The sequence below is a fragment of the Cupressus sempervirens genome, chromosome 11, assembly GCF_028749045.1.
Source record: "Cupressus sempervirens isolate cs-2001-9-10 chromosome 11, ASM2874904v1, whole genome shotgun sequence".
Taxonomy (NCBI): domain Eukaryota; kingdom Viridiplantae; phylum Streptophyta; class Pinopsida; order Cupressales; family Cupressaceae; genus Cupressus; species Cupressus sempervirens.
Genome location: NC_143128.1, coordinates 99285075 through 99307005, shown reverse-complemented (window position 1 = coordinate 99307005; position 21931 = coordinate 99285075). Strand labels below are relative to the sequence as shown.

At 33.7% G+C, this 21931-nt stretch overlaps 1 protein-coding gene across 2 annotated transcripts in view; it reads left to right on the top strand.

The window, feature by feature from the left end:
- The first annotated feature begins 20161 nt into the window (after positions 1 to 20161).
- LOC149528397 (WUSCHEL-related homeobox 8-like) overlaps positions 20162 to 21931 on the top strand; it is a 48796-nt gene continuing 47026 nt past the window's right edge. The window contains exon 1 of one of the 2 annotated variants that reach the window (XM_089810926.1): positions 20162 to 20582. The gene's annotated coding sequence lies outside the window, so the exon portion shown is untranslated. The remainder of the gene's footprint in view (positions 20583 to 21931) is intronic. The other variant, XM_089810927.1, reaches the window with a different exon arrangement.

The window sequence follows — 21931 nt, the reverse complement described above, 5'->3', positions numbered from 1 at the left end:
AGGAAAGAGCCTACAACACAATGTTGAATTGTGAACCTCTTATTTGGGAGGTCTTTGGTTCAATTCTACTAGAACTTAATAAATTATAATAATTAATAAAAATACATAATAATAATAGCTAATCTTGGCTATTTCCTCTTACCCATAAAAAATAGCAATGTGTCTATGAATTAAATCTTCAAAGGGGGTGGTAGGAAACCAATGAAATTCAAAGTTGTGGAACCATAATCTCACTAATGCAATCATCAATGGAACTTTGTAAGAATGTGTTATTATTCATAACTCATCAATTCATGTAGCCATGAAAGTGCATGTACACAAGACAACTTGCTATGAACGTATGTGTAAAATTCCCCTTCTTTTTTTTTTACTATAGAGGTATTATGTGACTAATCATGACAAATTCCAAAAAACTAAGACCACACAAGAATTCAAAAACAATAAGACTATTAGCTCCTTTGTTATTAATGAAGCATTAATTAACAAAGAAAATGCACATTCCAATAATAATGACTACACATAGAATGAGAGGACCAATAACATACTTTATTGCGTAATGTGTCAACCTTGAATACATGTTACATCATTGTATTTATAGTCAATCCTCTCCATCCTATAATTTTTTGAGCTAGGGTTTTTCCTATGAAAATAGTATACTAAAAATATTAAAATAAAGCTAATTATATAAAAATTGAACCCTAATATGGTGCTAAGTAGGCATGCACTCTTATTTTTATTCATTAAATAATGCATGGGCCTTTACATGACTCAAGAATATAAATAGAATGAGATAAGAGGGGAGACATCTTTGAGAAAAAAATTATAGCTTAGGAGCCTTCCAAAAATAGGAACTTGACCTTCTCTATTCATATATATCTTTTAGTCGCCATCAAACTCAAAAAATACATAATTAAAGCCCGGCCAAGGGATCCAAAAGAAATAACCTAAAGTTTTACTAAGTTTGGTAGCATTTTTTTTTTTGAAACTTGAAAGATAAATCGGTCACATCAAACACAGTGTAGCAAAAGCAATAACATATATTCAACTAAAAGGACACATAACAGGTTACATTCCTTAAGGATCCCATGACGTTGAATCACATTTAATCTAATTAATACTAAGTCCATCACATACCACATTCATATGAAAGAATAATGAAAATTCCAATGTCCTTTAAATAATATACATTTGTTCCAAATGCCTTGTCGCAAATTAAATTCGGAATGCTCAATCATCTACTGTACATGTCACAAGGTATGAAAGGCTTAAAAGAATATACATATGTAAAAATAGAAATACATCATCCTCTTTGGATCCATGATACATGTACAATAAAGTAAATGAAACCATCCACCATACATGATACATCCATCCATCAATAAAGATATAACATCCATCATAAAAGATATAACATCCATTATAAAATATAGCCATCCATCATAATGATCCATGAACAGAATGAAGGTAAATTCCAACAAAGAATGCTCCAACCATGGTGACTATGGACCAATCTCAATGGTAAGAGTGAAAAAGAACTACCACCCAACCGTGTGGAATCTAAATGGCCCACTCCCACCACACTTAGGAGATAGTCTCAAGTCCCAAACATGATATCAAATCACATATCACAAGTACTCTCTAAGTCCAAGAAATCCTACAAGTATACTAACTCAAAGGTTCCAAAATCGATCGACATCTAGACCTAGAGGCACACAAAGACACATAGGAATCTACTATGTAAGCGGGCAAGTCACACTCAGAGTTACCCGAGCAGTCCCTTATGACTCCTGAGTTCCTAGTGATCCCACTGTGGCCACTAGTATTCTCTCATACTAACAAGGCATACTATCGAATGCAAGGTCACAACCAAGTGTTCTCTCTACTCCCATCCTAGTCTATACTAGCACTCAAGGCATGGGAAATAACATAAAATTAACTCTTATTAGGTTCATTTAAGTTAGTATTTAGTATAATGTTATCACTTATTAAACAACTTACAATGGGTTACCCCCAGGACCACTTAGGGTCCTCAGCCCCCATTGCAAACCACTTCCTGACACTACATATAGATAACCTATACTAAGCTCATGAAATCACAAATCACAGAATCATAGTACAATCATCTCAGTCCTATACAAGTCACTAGAAAGCATCATAAAGATAATCATAATAATCACATCAATTCTCTACGAGCAACTAAAAAGCAACAAAGATAAATCACAATATCCATCTGTTCTCAATGAGAAACTGGAAAGTAACAAAGATAAATCACAATATCCATCAATTCTCAACGAGCAACTGGAAAGTATCCCAACAATACTGATCAATGACTCAAAATGGTTAAATCAGGTATCTCATAACATAAATCTCGTTATCCCACAAAGACACTAAAACATAGTAACCAACAATACAAACATAATCATCATGAGCATACCATCACATACATGGATGAGCAAAATGATCAAGATCGAGTCAACATGATACCACACTCACAAAACCCCCTAACCTCTAGTAGATGTCCTATAACTAGTCAACAATCTAGTCAACCCCAAAACCCCAAACACAAATAGCATATAGAAACAAGATACAAGTACATGTTTTGATTTGCTTTTGCAATCACATGGTTAAGCCAAATATGAGGTTTTTAGTTTTCATTTCAGAGTTGTTATCAAATAAGAAATATCCTCAGTTTCCCTTATAAATAACTCAAGTATTTGTTTAAATAAAACAAAGATTTACCCCCACCATTTGAAATCAATTTTCTAAATTTTTTAAGGATAAATATTATATTTGTTTTGAGTTTGCTAAGGTAAGACTCCCATAATTTATAATTCTACTAGAGTCGGATTAACAATTTAAAAAAAAGATCTCCTATCTTCAATGCTCATAATAATTTAAATTAAATTTTATTTTACGAAAACTAATGTCTATTAAATAACATTTAATTAATTTTTATAAATTTATTTTAAATGAATTAATAACTATATTTAAATGTCATTAATTAATTTTATAAATTAAAAAAACTTTTAATAACTTTATTAATAAAATAATATTTAAAATAAATTATAATAAAGATAAAAAAAACTTAAATTAAATTAAATCTTAATAAATTTTAACACTTTTAATAAAAATCAAATATAAAATCTGTACCCTACATTTTTTTCCAAGCAAAATCGACACTATTAATATAGTTGTCATCCCTTTTAAGGGAGGTTGCGGCTCTGCCATGGTAGTGGCCTGCCACGCAGCCTTTGAAGGCTATTAGTAGTCCACTATCGTGGACAATGCTAGCGGCAAGGGGGTGGGACGTGACTACCCACCTCCCAATTTATTTTATATATATTATTATTATTATTTTATAAAATGTTTCCCCATCAAAAGTATATATGTATGCATTTGAGTTAAACTTTGAAATAACAAAATTTGGTATAACAGATTTATTTTAAATGAATATATATATATATATATATATATATATATATATATATATATATATAATTCAAGAATTAATTTGATGGATAAATTCAATGTACCCTTTTTTTTTGGTTTATTTCCTCTAAGAAGATTTTCCAATTAAAAATTCAAACCCTTCTCGGTAAATTTTCTCAATCTAGAATCTACTAGAAGGAAAGTTATATTGAACAAATAAAAAGGTTCCATGTACAATATAATTTTCAAATGTCCAGAGTTCACAAAATGATACATTCTTCACAAGAATTATCCAGACAATCATCTAACAAACACAAAGAAGATAGGAAAGAAAAGAGCGTCTTTAAATTATGCGAAATTCACAAGCGTCTACCTGGACACTGATGCTAATTTTGTATGCCCCATAAACTGTAGAGAAAAATCCCTCCTCTCAGAACCTTCTCTTTTCCTAAAATTTCTTCCTTATCCAAAATTTGCAGTAAATTGAAAATGAACCCCCCAAATTGTGATAAGGAGTTCTCTCCCTAAAATCAAGGCACTAATTGTGCATTCACCCGAGAGAACTCTTTGCTCACTAACCTTTTAACTCTTTATTAACTTTTATTTGTCTTTCTTTTATCTTTTCCATGCACATTCATTAATTACTTACATTACTTTATTTAATTTTTACTCGACTTCATTTTAGATTAATTTATTAAATTTAATCTCATGCACATATCATGCAATCATGAAACTTTTAATAAATTAATTTCTTTTCCCACTTCTAAATTTATTTTCGAACATTAATTTTGATAATTATTTATTAATTTAAATAATACTATTATTTAGCATTTATTTTAAAAAAATGAACTCTAAATATATTATTATTAAATTAAATAAATATTATCATGTTCCAAATTTAAACTTATAAATTTTATCTTCAAATTTAATTATTTTTATTTAATTAATTTCCAAATTAATTAAATTAAATTAAATATTAGAATATCAAATTAATTTTTCATTAAATTAAATAATTAATTAAATTTTTTAATTAGACTTAATTAATAGAAAATTCACCAAAGACTCCCAAAGTAAAATCCAAAACCCATCATAGAAAAATTCATACAAAATCAAACTAAGGGGTTATAATCATGAATTACGTCATCCAATGCATTGAGAAGGTAGAAACTCAGATACTTGTCCTACTTTTCTAGGACAAATGGTTTAAGGGTTTAGGATTTGGACTTAAGAATTTATCTCCCCTCTCTTACCATTAAGATAATGCGACAGGGTATGCTCATCCTGGCAATTCAAGGAAGTTGATACCTCGTACCTGCAACCTGCATAAAATCCATGCATGTACAAGCACAATATATACTAAGTTAAATAGGTAATGGTAGGAAGTGGTCCATCATGTAGATCCTGACTAGTAGGTGACTACGAATCCTTTACTTAACCATATTAGAAACACCATCCATAAGGAAAACAAACACGCACACCATACACATGTAGTATGGGGTAAGTATCCATAAGAAAACACATATGACAATCCATCTAACTAATCATCATCCATAGCTGAAGACCACCATAATAATCTCATCATATATCAATTGAATTCGAAACAGGATCTGATCATCTCAAAATAATGCTACTAATCATCAAACATAAAACTGGCCTAAAAGAGTTTGGCAATGATAGCAAAAAAATGTAACCTAGGAAAATGTAAACTAAGGGTAGACACTACACTAGCAGTTAGTTAGTGATGGAGCTAGAAATCATCATAAATTGTCACACTTGTAGAGTTGTGTAGTTGTGGAAGTGTGCACATGCAGAGGTGAAAATTGTGCATACTTCAAAATTGCAAAACTATGGAGTTGTACGAGCATGAAGGTGTGAGTCAAACTAGCATATTTTTCTCTAAGTCAAAATCTCAATTTCCTACATCTAGATTTTCTTGAGGTTCAACCAAAAGGTTTTATGGATGAGCCACCTTAAACTTTTCTATAACCTAAGTGATTTATTGGGGACCTTCAAAATCTTATGCTTCATACTTAGCCCTTATGCCCTTGTGAAAATCATGGACCTCTTTCTCAACTTCATGAAAACTTTCCATCTTATTGTCTAATTATTTAAGCATCTCCTCTACTTTAAAAACTCTCCTTCTATCATCTTTTGAGGTGACCACTTCAAAGGAAGCCCAACATTGTTGCACAACTGCCTCTATTGAACACAAGTTTTCTCTAGAGTCATCATAAAAAATCTTCAACCTTGTGACACTATAGTGTCTATTGACTTCTAATATCTTAGCCTAGGCTTTATCCTGCATATCCTAAACATCTTTGAACATAGATCACGTAACCTTATTTCCTTCTAGTACCTTCTCAATCTAATCATCAAATTTTTCTACCTTCTCGACTACAAAAATGAGCAACAAGATTTGGTATCTTTGACCTTCCTTTGTATCATTAGATCAAGTTGAGATGACATTGACCAAACCAAAGTCATGTTTTACTACTCCTCCCATTTTCTTTGCAATTTCCTAAATGTTGTGCACTCCACATATTTAACTCGACAATCTTTACTCCTAATTCTTCAAAAATGTGACACCATCTATAGTAGGCATCCAAAAATGAGTCTCTTTATGGTGAGGTTAGAGCTCATTTCTTAAGGAAAACCTTTAGTGCTATGTCAAGGTTGGTCAGGTCAATGAGACTGCTACCTCTTTTATGAACTCTCATGATACCTCATTATATTTTCTTAAAACTTGTATCTACTCCTCACTTTGGTCCAATTGCTAGAAAACCTGTCATAGACCCAAGGTGGTCAAAACTCTACTTGTATCCTTAGAGAAACTTACCAATATGATCTCTTGTGGTAATCTTGGGGAGTTTTTCTTTGTGCATCAATATGCAGTAGGGGAATAACTACTTGTGCAACAAGATTGTCTTTCCTATCTCTCAGAATGAAAGCCAACTATTGTAGATCTTTTTGGAGAGACACTAATGGCTACAAAAATTCAAGGAGAATTGATATTCTTTTAGTTGTATCTGTAGCATATGTCCTCTTCTTAGCCTCTACTACCCATGTCAATCATTTTGGGGTGGTTCCCAATGGGGATACAAACTGACTAGGTGACTAGGTGGTCATAGAAGCTAGTCCTTTACCCTTATCCATGCTCCTCTTTGGAGTCTTCTCTATTCTCTTTTTATGTACCACTTACATGGTCATTTCTTTCCTTGGAGGAGATGAAAGACGTGACACTACTAGTGAAGTCTCCTCTAATGTAGAAGCCTATTGCTATTGAGCTTCGTGCCCTCCCTAATTTTCACCTATCTCTCTAATTGTAATATCTTGACTTTTCTCTTCTATTGTTGGAGGTGGCATGGTCATTGTATCTTTCTCTAGGGGAGGAAGAGGAGGTGTCTCTGTCAAGCCCAAACTACAAGGCAAAAACACACATACTTTTTTTTTTTAAAATAATAATTAAAATGCTCTAAGTTTGATAAGTTTACATCCAAAGTTAAAGTATAGGTTCTCTACAATGTTAAATTAATACTCTCGTTATTAAGTTGATATCAACAAGGGTTATGTTATTATATTAACTTACAACAATATGTGAAAATTATTTAAATAACAATTTAAATGAGTTCGGGTCTAGATTAATTGTAAAATCTAATCAAATAAAACCCCCATTTAAACTTATTTTAAATAGGCAATTAACCTTTCCATACTTTATTTAATTAGGACGAACTAAAACAATTATAACAATTAAAATAAAACACTAATACCAACATTTAAATTAAATGTTATAATTGTGAATCTTAAACTAGTAATAAATTTAATTAACTAACAACTAACTAATTTAACTTAAAACTAAACTAACTAAATCTAAATTTTGATCTAACTACATACAAAATAAGTGACTAAACTTTAAATAAAACTCAACTTTAATACATACAAATAAACTATTACTATTAAATATATATTAGCATTTATAAACAAATAACTTAAAACAATTAACAATTAATGAAACATAATTATTAACTAACTAAAATTATTAATAAATAACAAAACATGTACTAAAACTATCTTAAAGTAACATAACTTAAAAACTTAATTTTTAAAAAAAACTAACTAATTAAAATTATTAACACACATCAAAAATTAACTACATAACCTAACACTAACACCTATGCTAACATACTAACTAACATCTAACACTCACCTAATACTAACTCCTCCTCACATCCTACCCTACTCTCCCCAACACCCTACCACTAAGCAGCACTTCCCAAGGACAGGAGTGCTTCCCAAGCGCTGCACTTGGGGCAACACTTTGCCCAAGGAAGACCTTGGCAGACCCCCCACCAAAACATGCGACCCAAGGGGATTGAAGGCAGTTTAAAACATATCAAATTTGTGTAAAGCCTTCCCTAAATGCATATGAAGATGTGTGCCAAACAAGGTGATGGGGATGGGGTGATGTCACCCCATCATCATTACATTGACAATAAAAAGTTTTCCAAGCCCAAAAACAAAATGCAGACCAAGGAAGGTAGATGACCAAGTTGCAAGGGACACAAAACATTTAAAACAATTTTAATCCATATCCAAGGTCAGCGAAATTTATGTAGGAGGCAGGGGTGATGTCATCACTATGATGGCAAGTTGACTATGTTATAAACTTTTTAAATAAAACCTTTTTAAAATGCATTCCAAGACTGACGTGCAAGGGGGAATTTAAGTCAAAAGTTTATTAGGTAAGTATTGGATATTTTAGAAGGTATGTTATAATTTTTTTTTTATTTTTTATTTTTTTTATTCTATTACTATTTTTAATTTTAAATATAATTTTCAATAAAGCAAAAAGGACATTTAAGGAATCTTTTTGATTCTCTGTTACCAAAAGCATTTAATTTGTTTCTCCCATACAAATTCCAGAGACTATTTGGCTCTCTTGGAACTCTTTTTTTTTTTCAAAATTTTTCTAAGTATAAATTTTAAAGTTGATATATTACCAAGAGGGGGTTAATTAATTTTTTTTTAAAAGCAAATCTATAAGGATTTGTTACAACCTAATATACCAAAAATTTGAATAGATTTAACATATAGATTCAATAGTTTGTGTCACATTAATATTAGATTAATTGATCTCCTCAACATACTTGAATTGAAAAATATCAACCCTATCCATTTTTCTTTCCTTAACATAATTTTCATTTTTAACATATAAGGAAATTTGAAAATTTTGCTTAATTAAACCATCATCCTTTCATCCTATTTTTGATGTGCATCCATCTAACTGAAAATTATGATTAAATCACATGATAAGCAATTATACTCAATCACCATTTTTTTATTGGCAAACCCGATTCAAAGGCTCAGGCGAGAAAGAACCAGGAAGAAAACCTGGCGTTGTTTCCATTACAACAAGGTTTGAAATACAAAATACATAGGATTCCAATCCCAAAATTACAAAAATTTAATTAAATTTCCTTCATGACCCTCATCAAGGGTTTCACATCAATTTTTGCAACACATTACTATGAACTATGGAGAGAACAAAATTTGATCAGGTGACAACAAGCATGACCAAGAGACAATCAAACATGTATATTCATACAAGGTTTTCACAATAGGATTCACAATGAATCAAAACTAGGGAAAGGTGGATTCTTCCAACAGGAGAAGTCAGATACAACACCAAAATTGATGCCCAATCAAGGTTATAAACCAAGAACTTCCATTCTTCCATTTTAACATGCCATAGTCATACGAGGTTTGTGTTGACAGGTAGGGGCCCATAACACCCTACCCTCTCTCCCTCTTCTCATCCTGAGAAGAGACTCTACACTGGTTGGAGTCCAACTAAAAAGACCTCTCCCAAAATTGGTCACGTCTGCCCTATCCAAGGGTGAGTAATACCAAAACACCCATACAAAAAAAACCTCAAAATTCAAACATAAACATGAAAGAAAAACATTCAAAAAAAATGGTTTCAAATTTTCCCAACATACCCAACATACATACAAGCATTCAAACACCAACAAAGTAGCATAAGCATAAAACAAGCATGAAAATCTGAACAAGGGAGATAAAGAACTCCTACCTTCACAAAGAGGTAATGGAAAATAAACAAATTTGAGTAGAGCTTTTCCCTTCCTTCCTTCACTCTTCCAAGACTCCTCTCTAAAAGTAGAGATTGGGTAACAACCTAAACTACTCCAAGAAGGGCCTCTAAATAAGCCTCAAACTCAACCATAAAAAAGAGCAATAACTTCTCCCATCCACCTACAAATCTAGAAGTTCCTAACTCAACCCATACTATGGTTAACCACTAAGTGGAGGTGAGGTGAAGCAACTCATGGTAGCCATAGTCAATTTTCGCACAAAGGCAAAAAGAGACTTTTTGAGTGATTTCAAAAGTCAATAAAAGGGGCTTAGGGGTTGGAAAAGACCCCCAACCCATACCCATACCCTTTGGGCATAAATATTTCATGTTTTAAAGCCTTAGGAATAGGTTTGGAACCAAACAAAAGCTAGGAAATAATTAGGACCATCTAACAACTCTAAAAATGCAGATCAAGCACTAATTTGGATTAAGGGTGACTAAACTCGATTAAGAACCAAAATAGCAAAAAGACACTAACTTAATCCGACTTAGGTCCAAAGAACATAAACAATTCACGAGTGCCAAGCGACACTAAAAGAACATAGTTACAAACATTAACATTTACTGATCATAAGAAAATACATACATACATCTCACAATTAAAATACTTGAATTACGAACAACAAGGTTTCCAAAATTAGCACATAGGGATCAGTTTTGTTCCTCCGTCAATTGTCTCAACTAAAATATCTGCACACTCATTGCACACATCAGTAGTCCCATAAAATTACATGCACATATGTATATACGTATCATAAATTCACATAAATTGAAACATACATCAATCAGGGTTTCTCTCATTCTTAACCATTAAAATCTCTTTAATCAAAGTATCAATCCTACATTTACTAATTTCATCAACATACATATACATAAAACATTAAATGACAAACATAAATATTTGAAAGTAACATCACACAACATGAAATAATATAATATATTCTAAGCATCAGATAGTGTCTCAACATCTTGAGTCATGAGTATCAAAATAATAGTAATGTAACGACTAAGGCTACGAAGGGTCGGGGCGAGGCCTCATAGTCTCTAGCTTCCCTAAAGAGTGGGGGGTGACGTATATATGCTTGTTCTTGTGGAATTAGAGGACTAATGTTTGATTCATCTCCTTTCAACTCCTTGTGTGGTGTTTCCCTTATTTTTCCATCCTCCAAGTGATTTCCCATAGGTATGAAGTCAAAATTAAAGAAATCAAACACATTAGAATCATCCCCAATTGTGGTCTCTATCCAACCTTCTTATTTGGATAGGTTGTTATTTAGTGGTTGGCAAAGTGTGGATCTGACTTGTCCTTCTCTCCTACTCTTTGAAATTCTTTATCAAGCAAGTCCTCTTATTCAAAGGGATGAAGTTCACCAGATCCTCTTCCCCTTCTTTTGGATATTCTAATATAGTCTAAGGGATAGAGTGTGACACAATGTTGCTCCTCCTCCTCTTCTTCTTCAAACTATCCCCTTTCTACCTAGTAACTATTGTCTCAATCCTCTTCTACTTTGGAATTGATGGGGAGGTTTTTTCTTGAGCATGAGGCTCTTCTAGTTGTGCTTCTTCCTTTATAGATTTTGCCTTCCTCTTTTTTCTTTTGCTCCTCTCTTCCTTGTCAAAGTAGGCTACCTCTTGATCATTTCCATGCACTATTTTAGACCTAATCAAAGAAGTCTCTTTCCATCTAGGAGTAGTAACTTTAACTCCTTTCCCTTCTTCAACCATGTAGGCACTTTAAGAGATTATACATTGGGCAATGGGTTTGGAAGGGTCTATGCACCTAGTCTCTAGTGATCTTAATCACATGTTGGGCTTGATGTTGAAGATAATCATTCTCCTACCTATGTACCTAAGCATTCATTATCGAGCATTCAAATACCTTGTCTTTATTATAAGTGGGATCTAAGATGCTAGGAGTATCCTTATTCCACACTTTGTTTGATATGTGTAGCACCAAGATCCTTTCTGCCAATGTCAGATTCATTCTTTACTAGTCCCTAATCCGAACTTCATACTCATCGACACAATTAAGCCACTGGTTCTTTATAGAGACATCAGGTACAAATTTATGCTTGACAACATGCTTAAACATCCCTATATTGTTAAAGAACAAGCAGACCATTGGAAACTTCTCTAAGGGATACTTGTTCTATTTGACCTCATAGGAGACAATATCTCTCTTTTTCTTGACCTCATAAAGTCTTGTACAAATGTGCCATACTCATGTCTTTTGGTGTTTTTTTGATATCCTATCATAAGTTGAATTGAGTTGCCTAGCTATCTCTAGCAGGATCAACCTATCAGAGGGATAGTGTGGTAGTTTCTTTAGGTGCAGTTCTATGTCGGCTAGTTGGATATTGTTAGAGTAATTAGATATTTTCTAATTAATTCTAGTCTACTTAAGCTAAACTTTAGGCATCTAATAATTATTTCTTTTATTAACTATTATGATGTAACCTAGGTTAGACCTTTTTAGGGTTTTGATCTCCTTTATAAGGATAATTTCTCATTGTAAACTTGAACCGATTGATTCACTTTTGATAATAGCAATCTCTCTTTCTGCTCATCAAGAATGTCTCATCTATGGATCTGAGAATTTCAACCTCCATAGTTTTTGCTACTCTCTTTCTATGATAGGTGTTTGCATGCAGGTGATTCTTGGGAGCTATGGGATTAATATTTCATTAACTTCAACATGGTATAAGAGCCTATTCCATGTGTTGATTTTGGCTCACCTTGGATACTTCTCTGACAGGTTGTTTGGTAGGCAATTTGGGAGGCTTTTCTCATGAACCAAACTCACAGGTTTTGAGCAACACTTGGTCATCTTGCGAGAGGGAAGTTTCAGGGAGAAGAAAATAGTCCATGTGGAGCAGATTTCCCTTCTACACCTAATTACTTTTTGGATGACACTGTGGCATTAGAGTTTGTCAAATTAATTGGCGTGATCTTTTTTTAAGCATATTCAATTACTTATATTTTTCTTGTGGCTTCCTTGGTGTACTTTTTGCTCACATCCTCCTTTCATCCTCCCTTGTGTAGCCCAAGCCCATTCACATCAGCCTCAACTTGGTGCTAGAGGATCTAGTGGTAGAATTGCAAGAATAGTTAGTTCGGGGCATTATGTTTGAACACATTTGTTTTGACCCCCATCAATTATGACCAAGTCAATGACATTGATGACTTTTTTATATAAAGTGGGAGTGCCAAATTTGAAAGCCTTCCATAGTCTACATGTGTCTCTTCTTGCATGCATACCTCTTCTATGAGGACTCTATCATTATTGAGTGATATGGTCACACAAGCTAATGTCATGTGAGTCTCTTGCCAATGTGTCTTCCTTTGTGCAGTCATCAAATGTGGTCCCCATGTGGTTATTTTTTATTAAGAATGTTGAAACACATTTTGCCATGATCCAAGAGGATTTTTTGTCTTTGGAGATTGGCAAAATTACAACCACTTATTGTGGTTTATTGGATGTCCCATTTTTTCCCAATCAACACCAATCATGAAATGTCTACCCACTCATTTTCTTGATGTGACACATCAACTTGTCCAAAGCCCATGCTCCTTCACGTGAGCCCCTCTTTTTCAGCATGAATAATGTTTGAATAATATTTATTTGACTCCATTTAAGCATGGATATTTCCATTGGTTTTGCAAAATGTTTTGCATTTTTAATTTAAAACATATTTGTTTTATTTAAAAGAATCTCCACACATATCTTTTTCTCACACAAGGTGATTTTTGGCCACCAATTTTTTCTTTTGGCATCAACACTTTGCCCAACATGTGTTTCCAATGATCAAAGTTTTGTTTTTTGATAGGGGTCTTTTTTTGGCTTTTTTTTGCCTCAATGACCATTTGACCATCAAATTTATGCTCATCACACACTGACATAAGCATTGCATCAATACTTTAGTAACCTCTTTAGGCTCTTTTTGGACCCACCTTTGCATTTTTGCTCATATCTCAGCAATATAGACTCTGTTTTCTAAAAACAAGATATCACCTGAAAACTAGTTCTGAGCCTGTCATAGTGGTACATTTAGTTTTTATGCCTTTTTTGATGGCTTTTTCTGTTCTCAAAGTTAGGAGTTCCTTTTTGCACTTCTTGAGACATATCTTGAGCATCCAATCTCTAATTTGGGAATTATTTATATCATTGGAAAGGATTTTTCAAGCTCTTTCTAGTGTTGCTAGTTTATTTTTCTAGATTCTACTCTAGGCACTTGTTATTCAGTCTTTTACATTTTTTGCATTCTTGTGGATATCTTGGTTATTTCAAGTCCGAGGATCGATTTTGTTGCTTTAGATGAGTTGTCATGACTTATACTATCTATTGTATTAGTCTTATGTCTCTTTTGGTCTATTTAGACATCATTTATATGCATTCTTGCAAACACACTAAGATAAAGTGCCATATTCCATCTGTGTTTTTGTTTCAGTAGTTTTACCTTGTTTTGCCTTCTGATTTGAGTAGTGTCATCAGAGGACACTTGTACAAATTATTTTATTCTTAGGATTCATAATATCTTGTGCCTTATTGTACATGCACCACTCATGATTAAAGTGCCATGTGGGGTTGATGTGTTGCCTTTGTTTGCCATCTTCCTTTGTCTAGTGAATGTCCCTTCCATAACATTAACCTCATGACACATCTGAGATTGATCATCTCAATATGCACATATGTACTCATTTGTGCATCTTCATCATGGTTCATTAAAATGTAGTTCTTTTGGCCCACTTTTCTAGTTGTTTGTTACCTCACCCTTGTTTGAATTAGGGGGTTCTTCTATTGGTTCGCATGCTTCCTTGGTTCAATTAAGCAACTCTTCAAGCTTTGGTGTTTCATGTCATTTGTATCTTTGAGTTTAGTTGTTTGTCTTTGTGTGCCTCTTTATTTGATGTAGATTATAGTCTTTTCTACTTGGTCATGTACTATTTCAGTGGAGGTTCTTCATATCAACAATTACTTTTGATAGAGCTTTGCAACTTCTAAATGCTTTAGTGGTATTCTTCGTGATCATCTTTTCTTCCCATCTTCTGGGATATTCCCTAGTTTGGAGGCTTCTTCAGTCCTTCACTAGTTTCTTTCAACATGTTTTCCATCTCTTTTTGGAGTAGGGCTTTTCCCATGTGGTTTTCTCCATTTCTCCTCTTTTTAGAGATTTGGTTGTGCTTGGGTACCTCATTAGGCTTTATTTGTTGGGACCCATTTCTACTTCTAGTAGTAGTTTCTAGGTTTTTAGCTACTCCCTAAGTTTATCTTAAGGGAGGGTGTTAAAGTAATTAGATATTTTCTAATTAACTCTAGTATACTTAAGCTAAACTTTAGGCATCTAATAATTGATTCTTTTAATAATTATTATGATGCAACCTAGGTTAGAACTTTTTAGGGTTTTGATCTCCTTTATAAGGATGATCTCTCATTGTAATCTTAAACCAATTGATTCACTTTTGATAATAACAATCTATCTTTTTGCTCATCAAGAATGTCTCCTTTGTGGATCTGGGAATTCCAACTTCCATAGTTTTTGCTTCTCTCTTTCTATGATAGGTGTTTGCATGTAGGTGATTCTTGGGAGCTGTGGGGTTGATCTTTCATCAACTTCAATAGATATATGTGAAGGTGTGAAATTGAATGAAATAACCACCAATTTGGGCCACCTTCATTTCTACCTCAATTGATGACCTCTTTACATAATCTCCTTCTTTGAATTTGATTACTAAAAAGATGATGAAAGGATCATTGACTATTCTACATTTGGTGTTTCCCTCTCCTAATTCCTTTTGCACTTATTGGGGGTACAAAATATATGATCGTGTGTTTGGATCCTATATGCTCCCCTTCTTGGTGAGTCTTGGATATTTGGCCCTAGCAACAAGTAAACATACTACATATGATGTCATGTAGAATTAGTAAGGGTCTATTTTGACTGAGGTTAACTATTTATCTAATGATTCACTAATCATAGTGCCCTAATCAATCTTATTATCTCTCGCCCTAATCTTTTCAATGAAATTCATTTGAAATGGATAGATGGAATACTTTCTCTATATTGTTTGGCCTAATATCCAAGACAATTTCTCTAGTGACACTTTTTACTACCTCCTCATCAGGGACATAATGTTGGGCCAAGGTCATAATCAAATCTAAAGATTCTACTGAAGTGGGGTGTGATGCAATGTTTACAAGTCCATTCTAAATTAATGTTGGGATAGTCATTGGCCTCTCAAGTGGATTGTTGTAGATTACTAAGAATTCATTCCAACCGATATGGCCCAGTTCAGTGTCTCAAATGTCTAAGTAAAGGTCTATAAACCTTGATTTCTTGGGTACTCCTTTGAGTTTGAAGGTCATAGGTTTAGGAGAAACCTTCAATTTTTTTGTCATTGACTATGTGGAAGCCATGATTACCTACATCAAAAGATATTGTTAGTACCTCTATTAAGATCTTAAGTGGATGAACGACTCAAAATGACCTTTAAAAACCAAGCATTGAAGACACAAAATTAACTGATAGTGAGAAAATATGTAAAAGGGGATTTGTGAATGTTGCACAGGTGCACAACTTGTGCAATATGTGTAAAGTGGAGGTGCAAAAAAAAAAGAAGATAAAGGGGGAGGTGTGGGCGGTTTGCACTTGCATAAGTGTGCATGTCCACAATCTGCACAAGATGTGCAAAGCAACAAGGTGAGAAAAAAGATTAAGTTATGCAAAAGGGTGAAAACGAGCACATGTGCACTTGAAAAATTGAGATGGTCACATAGAAGAATAAAAGTGCACACCTTCACACTTGGAGACCTACAAACATGCACATTGGAAGGGTAGATGGAGACACATGAGAAGAAATGACTCCTCTCTTATATTTATAGGCACTTGGGGCCTGCTAATGTCAACAAAGCTATGCACCTGCGCAGGTGCATAAATGAAAGGTGGACATGAGAACTTTGTGTACATGCACACCTACACAAAACATGGACTCGGTAGAAAAAAATAAAAATCAAGATGAATAAACTTCCATCACTACTTCCTTGATATACTGACTACTAATATGTCTCAGGAGGGACCTAAATTTGAAAGTTGGGATCTTGGGTTTCATAGTGGAAAAAGAATAGGGGTCCCCATTATTGAATTTGAAAATGGGGTATGTGTTAGGATAAACCACAGACAAAAATAAAAACTACATGCAAATATAACCAATAACATAAAATAATAGATCACACAGAAATGAACACAAGGCACCAAGATTTAACATGGTTCACCCAATCCCTGGGATACGTCCACCAAACAACAAGTCTAATCTTATTACAATCTAGTTATTACAACCTGATTACAATCCGTAATCCCTTACAGCTCAATATCACCGCAAGAACCAATTTTGCATCACAACATAATGAAAAAATACCCATCCTTAAACCCTTTTATACAAGTATTAAACCGCTTTAGGGTTATAACATGTCGGCCATAATTAGCCATTACTTTAGTGGTGAATCTACAAATGGAAAATAGTACCAAAAAAGTTTTCACGAATGGCGAATAGGTACAGTACTTTCCTGATTAGTCACCACAATCTAACAATCTCCCACTTGGGGATTAATCAGGCTCCACACTAAACAACAATCTCCCACTTGGAGATTGATCCTGTAGCAATACCACTACCACATGGGGCTCCCACTGGATCAAACCACCCTAGACTCTGTTGTTATTTTATTCATGTTTAGTCTAAAAGACCAACCAAAGCTGAAGAGGAGTTCAACTTCTATCGTGTTGCAACCTTTGTCAACATATCTGTTGGATTGTCATTGGTATGTATCTTCTCTAGTTTTAACTGTCCATCCTCCAAAACTGACCGAATGAAATGGTACCGCAACTGTATGTGTTTGGTCTTAGAATGCAGAGTTGAATTCTTTGCAAGATGAATGACACTCTGACTATCTGTGAACAAATAATTATCCTTTTGAGGATGTCCCAATTCTTCCAAGAAGAACTGAAGCCATATCATCTCCTTGGCTGCCTCTGTAGTAGCAACATACTCTGCCTCTGTAGTGGATAGAGCATTAATCTTTTATAACTTAGAAACCCAGCTCACGACTGCCCCACCAACAGTAAAGACATAACCTATAGTACTCTGTCTGGTATCGATATCCCTTGCCAGATCTGAGTCAACATAGCCCTGTAAATCGATGTTCCTCTCAAATATCTGAGAATCCACTTGACAGCATTCCAATGCTCAAATCCTGGATGACTCATATACCTGCTAACGACTCCCACTGCATGGGCAATATCTGGCCTAGTGCATACCATAGCATACATCAAGCTTCCTACAGTTGAATCATAGGGTACCTTGGACATCTTATCCTCCTCTTCTTGTACTAATTATGAAGTATGTATAGTACTTTCCTGATCAGTCACCACAATCTAACACTATGAGTTGTGGGACCACGACATGACTTGGAGAGTGGATTAGAGTGAACCAAGGGTGGAATTAATGCAAATATGGTGGAGTGAACATACATTATGAGCTTTCTTGGTTGGACCCATCTAATTTGGGGCACTTTCTTTGCAAATAAGTCCTCATTAGGTTTTTTAGGTTTGTTGCCATAGTAGTACTTAACCCATCAGTTAAAGGGGTCAAGATCTCTACTTGTAATATCTTGTTTATCTCCCCAAAGATTGTCTAAAGCCCTAGTTTTTTTGGTTGGTCATTTGGGAAGTTAAAGAGGTGAAGAGAAGAAACCACATTGAGAGGGCTGCTAGGGGACTAGAGAGACAAGTAACCCTTATTAACTTTGGAGACCCAAAATCACCTTGGAAGTGAATTGTTTGATGCCAAATAGATATGAAGGAGATGTCTAATTCACTCTCTTGCTTATGAAGATCATTTATGGCTTCAAGTGAAAACCTAGCCTGTGTGGACTAGGCCTATGAAAGGATATATATGGTCTTGTCCACAAATTATCAAACAATCGGCTCATAGGAGTCTTGGAGTTTACAAATGATTCAAATGAAGTGTTAAGACATCTAGGTGTGGTATTGAGTTGTTACTTTTTATAGAGAACTAAGAGAACATTGTGGCTAGTGGGCTAAGGAAAGCCTTTGAATCCTTGTGACTTTGAATCACAATCTAAACAAGTTGAGCTTCTAGTACCTTGTACAACAACCACCAGTAGAGGATATTGACAAAGTATTGGAAAATTTGGCTTTATATGTAATATTAATATTTATTTAATTGGTGTTGAATATGTTTGAATATACTACAATCTAAATGTCAAGTAAAACCAAATTCTTTGGAAATAGTCATCAAATAAATAGCGAGCTTCCACATAATACATCAAACAACTGATTCACTGACCCATACTTTTTATAGTTTACAAATATCATTCTACATTATATTTAGATTCATATCAAACTAATACCATTTTTTCTACCTATGCACAACTATTTATATTTACCAAAATACCAATAACAACTCTCATCAAATTAACTTAAACCAATTTTATTTATTTGTAATGCACAAGTTACTAGATTAAACTAAACTACACCTAATAATGAATGAGTGAATATTTTTTTAATAATGTCCATAAGGCCAAACAACCTATTGGGCACAAAGATAGTTAGCAAAAAAACCTAAGTGCAAAAACTCAAGATAGAAAAGCTCGACAACACTGCACCTACTTAATTAATTTTTTCCGTATGTGGATCTTCTACTACGTATCTTGATAAATCTACAACTCTTGTTATCATCTCTTTGTCAAATAGGTTACTCAAAGTATTCATGTTTAGAGTCTTAATGTAACTAATATGAATACACTTGTAAGCCATTCCTAGAATGTAATAACAACACCACTCTTCTTTAGATATCATCCATTTTCCAATTCCTCATCAAGTCTTTGAGGGCCCGTTTGGCTGCCAGAATAGAAATATGAGAATAGGAATACATATTCTGGAATAGAAAATAGGGGTACATATTCCTATTCTCTGTTTGGTTCAGCCAAAATTTGATGGGGAATTCATGGACCCAAAAATTTATGTTTTCTTTCCAACTAAATAGGTGGAATTGCAAAACCTCATGTTTGGGCCAAAATTGGAATACGTATTCCTATTTTATTTCGTATTCCAATTCCAATTTGGTGCATCCAAACAAAGAATTCAAAATTTTAAAAATTTACATATGCCTATTCCACTTGTACCAAATGAGCCCTAAATATCATCCATCTTCCAATTTCATATCTACATTGTTATCAAATAGTTCTTAATTAAACCATTAACATTTAAACTTTCCATTTTATTTTTTGTTTTTATATAGATTTTTAATACTTATATAATATTCTCCTTTTCCTCTAATTATCATATCCTTAATTTTTTCCTTTCACATCCTTTTTATTTTTACCAATTTAATACTTCCAATAATAATCTCATCCTTTTTTCACCTAATTTCTTTTGTGGAATACTTGTTTCCCTTTACAATTTATTAATCCCAATAATAATAACCTAAATTGTTAAACCTAGTCAGATTAGATTGAGGGTGACAATAATATGACTATATAGAGATAACTTCACCACAGCATATATCGATTCTAATTTTAGCGGCTTTATCAACTGGACTTGCCAGATCTCTCCTTACTATATTTAGGCAATATAACCACACTATCATAGGCATGCACGATGGATCTCTCAGACATTCTATTACATACGGGCGGCCAAAAATCGAATGAGAAATTGCATAAATGGCTCGTCCAAAAAGCAATCTTCGGAAAAAACTCTTCAAATGTGCCGCACAACGTGAAATCAGGTTAGGAACAGAGAGAGTTGCAGGGAAATTCGTTGCCGAATTAGCGCTAATTGTCATACCACTGCAGTTTTTGTATGAAGGAAGTTTTCAGCAATTCTTTACTTTTCTTTTCACCAAAGCAGAGAAAAGATTAGTAATTGTAATACGGACAAGATTCATGGCGTTTAGTGGCACATTTATTTAACCTCAAAGTCATTAAAAGGTAATCTATGAAAGATGTTTTTGTTTTTGGTTACATAATTTTGATGCATACTATCTGAAATGTTGCACTGAGAAGCGAAAAGCAATGGAATTTCGTGTGATGCATACATTCTTATGGGAATAATGTCGAACAGATTGCCAACGAATTAATATAGAGTAGCCTGTGAATAGTTGAATTGAAAGCAAAGAACTCTTGATTGAGAATATTGTTATTGGGGTTTGCTTTGTGTGGGACGACCTTTTGTCTAAACAGTTGCTGTACAATCTTATAATGAATGGCTTCTGAATTGTTGCTCCCGGAAACTCAAAACATAGTACAATGTATGTTACTATTTGGGCTATTTTCTGCGTGACATTTTGTCAACATAAATAGTATGCAATCTGATCAAGAATAACATCCGAATTGTTGCATTGGAGCAGAGTATCTCATGATCTTATTATACATATATATTTTTGGGTAGTGTTTTCTGCGAAGCTTATGGCAAACTGTTTGCATTCTGTTTGATGTAGAATACCCTTTGAATCTGAATAGCTATATCTGGATATGGCTGTTTAAGTTTTTTGGTTTTGGTATTTTTTTTGTTTATTTTCTGCAAACTTGTATCAATAAAACAAAATCTTATCAAGAGAAAATTAAGCTTGGTTGTATCCAGATATATGACTTCGTATTACCATGTGGAAATTTCAAAGCATCAATAATGGCTAAGTTGTTGCATTACGGAGCCAAAGCCTACATTACAATTTGGATTTTTTTATTCTTTATTTTGTCAAACATTTTGTATGCAATCTGATATATGATTGCCTCTGAGTTGTTGCATTGGAGAGCGTAAGCTTTGGCCAAGGTGTATGAGTATTTTGGCTGGTCAATTTCTATTATAGGGCGTCCTTGTGCTTCGATGCAATAATGAAGAGGCAAAACTGCTAATGACTTCACCTTGTCATTGATGTACATGACATCCAGAATTAGATTTGCTGGTTCACCTGACTAAAATTGTACATTTAAACATGTAACATCTCCTCTTGATATTCAAACGCGGGTTTCCACTGTGAAAACCCCAATGAATCAATGTGTGAGTGCATCCTATTGCACTTATAATCTTTACTGGTGTTTGGGTTGTTTTCCAAGGGACATTTATTTCAAACAATTTATATGCATTATGATATAGAATATCCCCTGAATTGTTGCGTTGGGAGCAAAGCATCAGACTCTTGTACAAGAATATTATTTTTATTTATATGTCTGAGAAGAACATGATTTCTAATAGATTCTTTAGGATTTAAACTCTAACCAATTCAAAATAAGCAGGTTGCAGATATTGAACTGCAGAACAACAGATACTTGAATTGAAT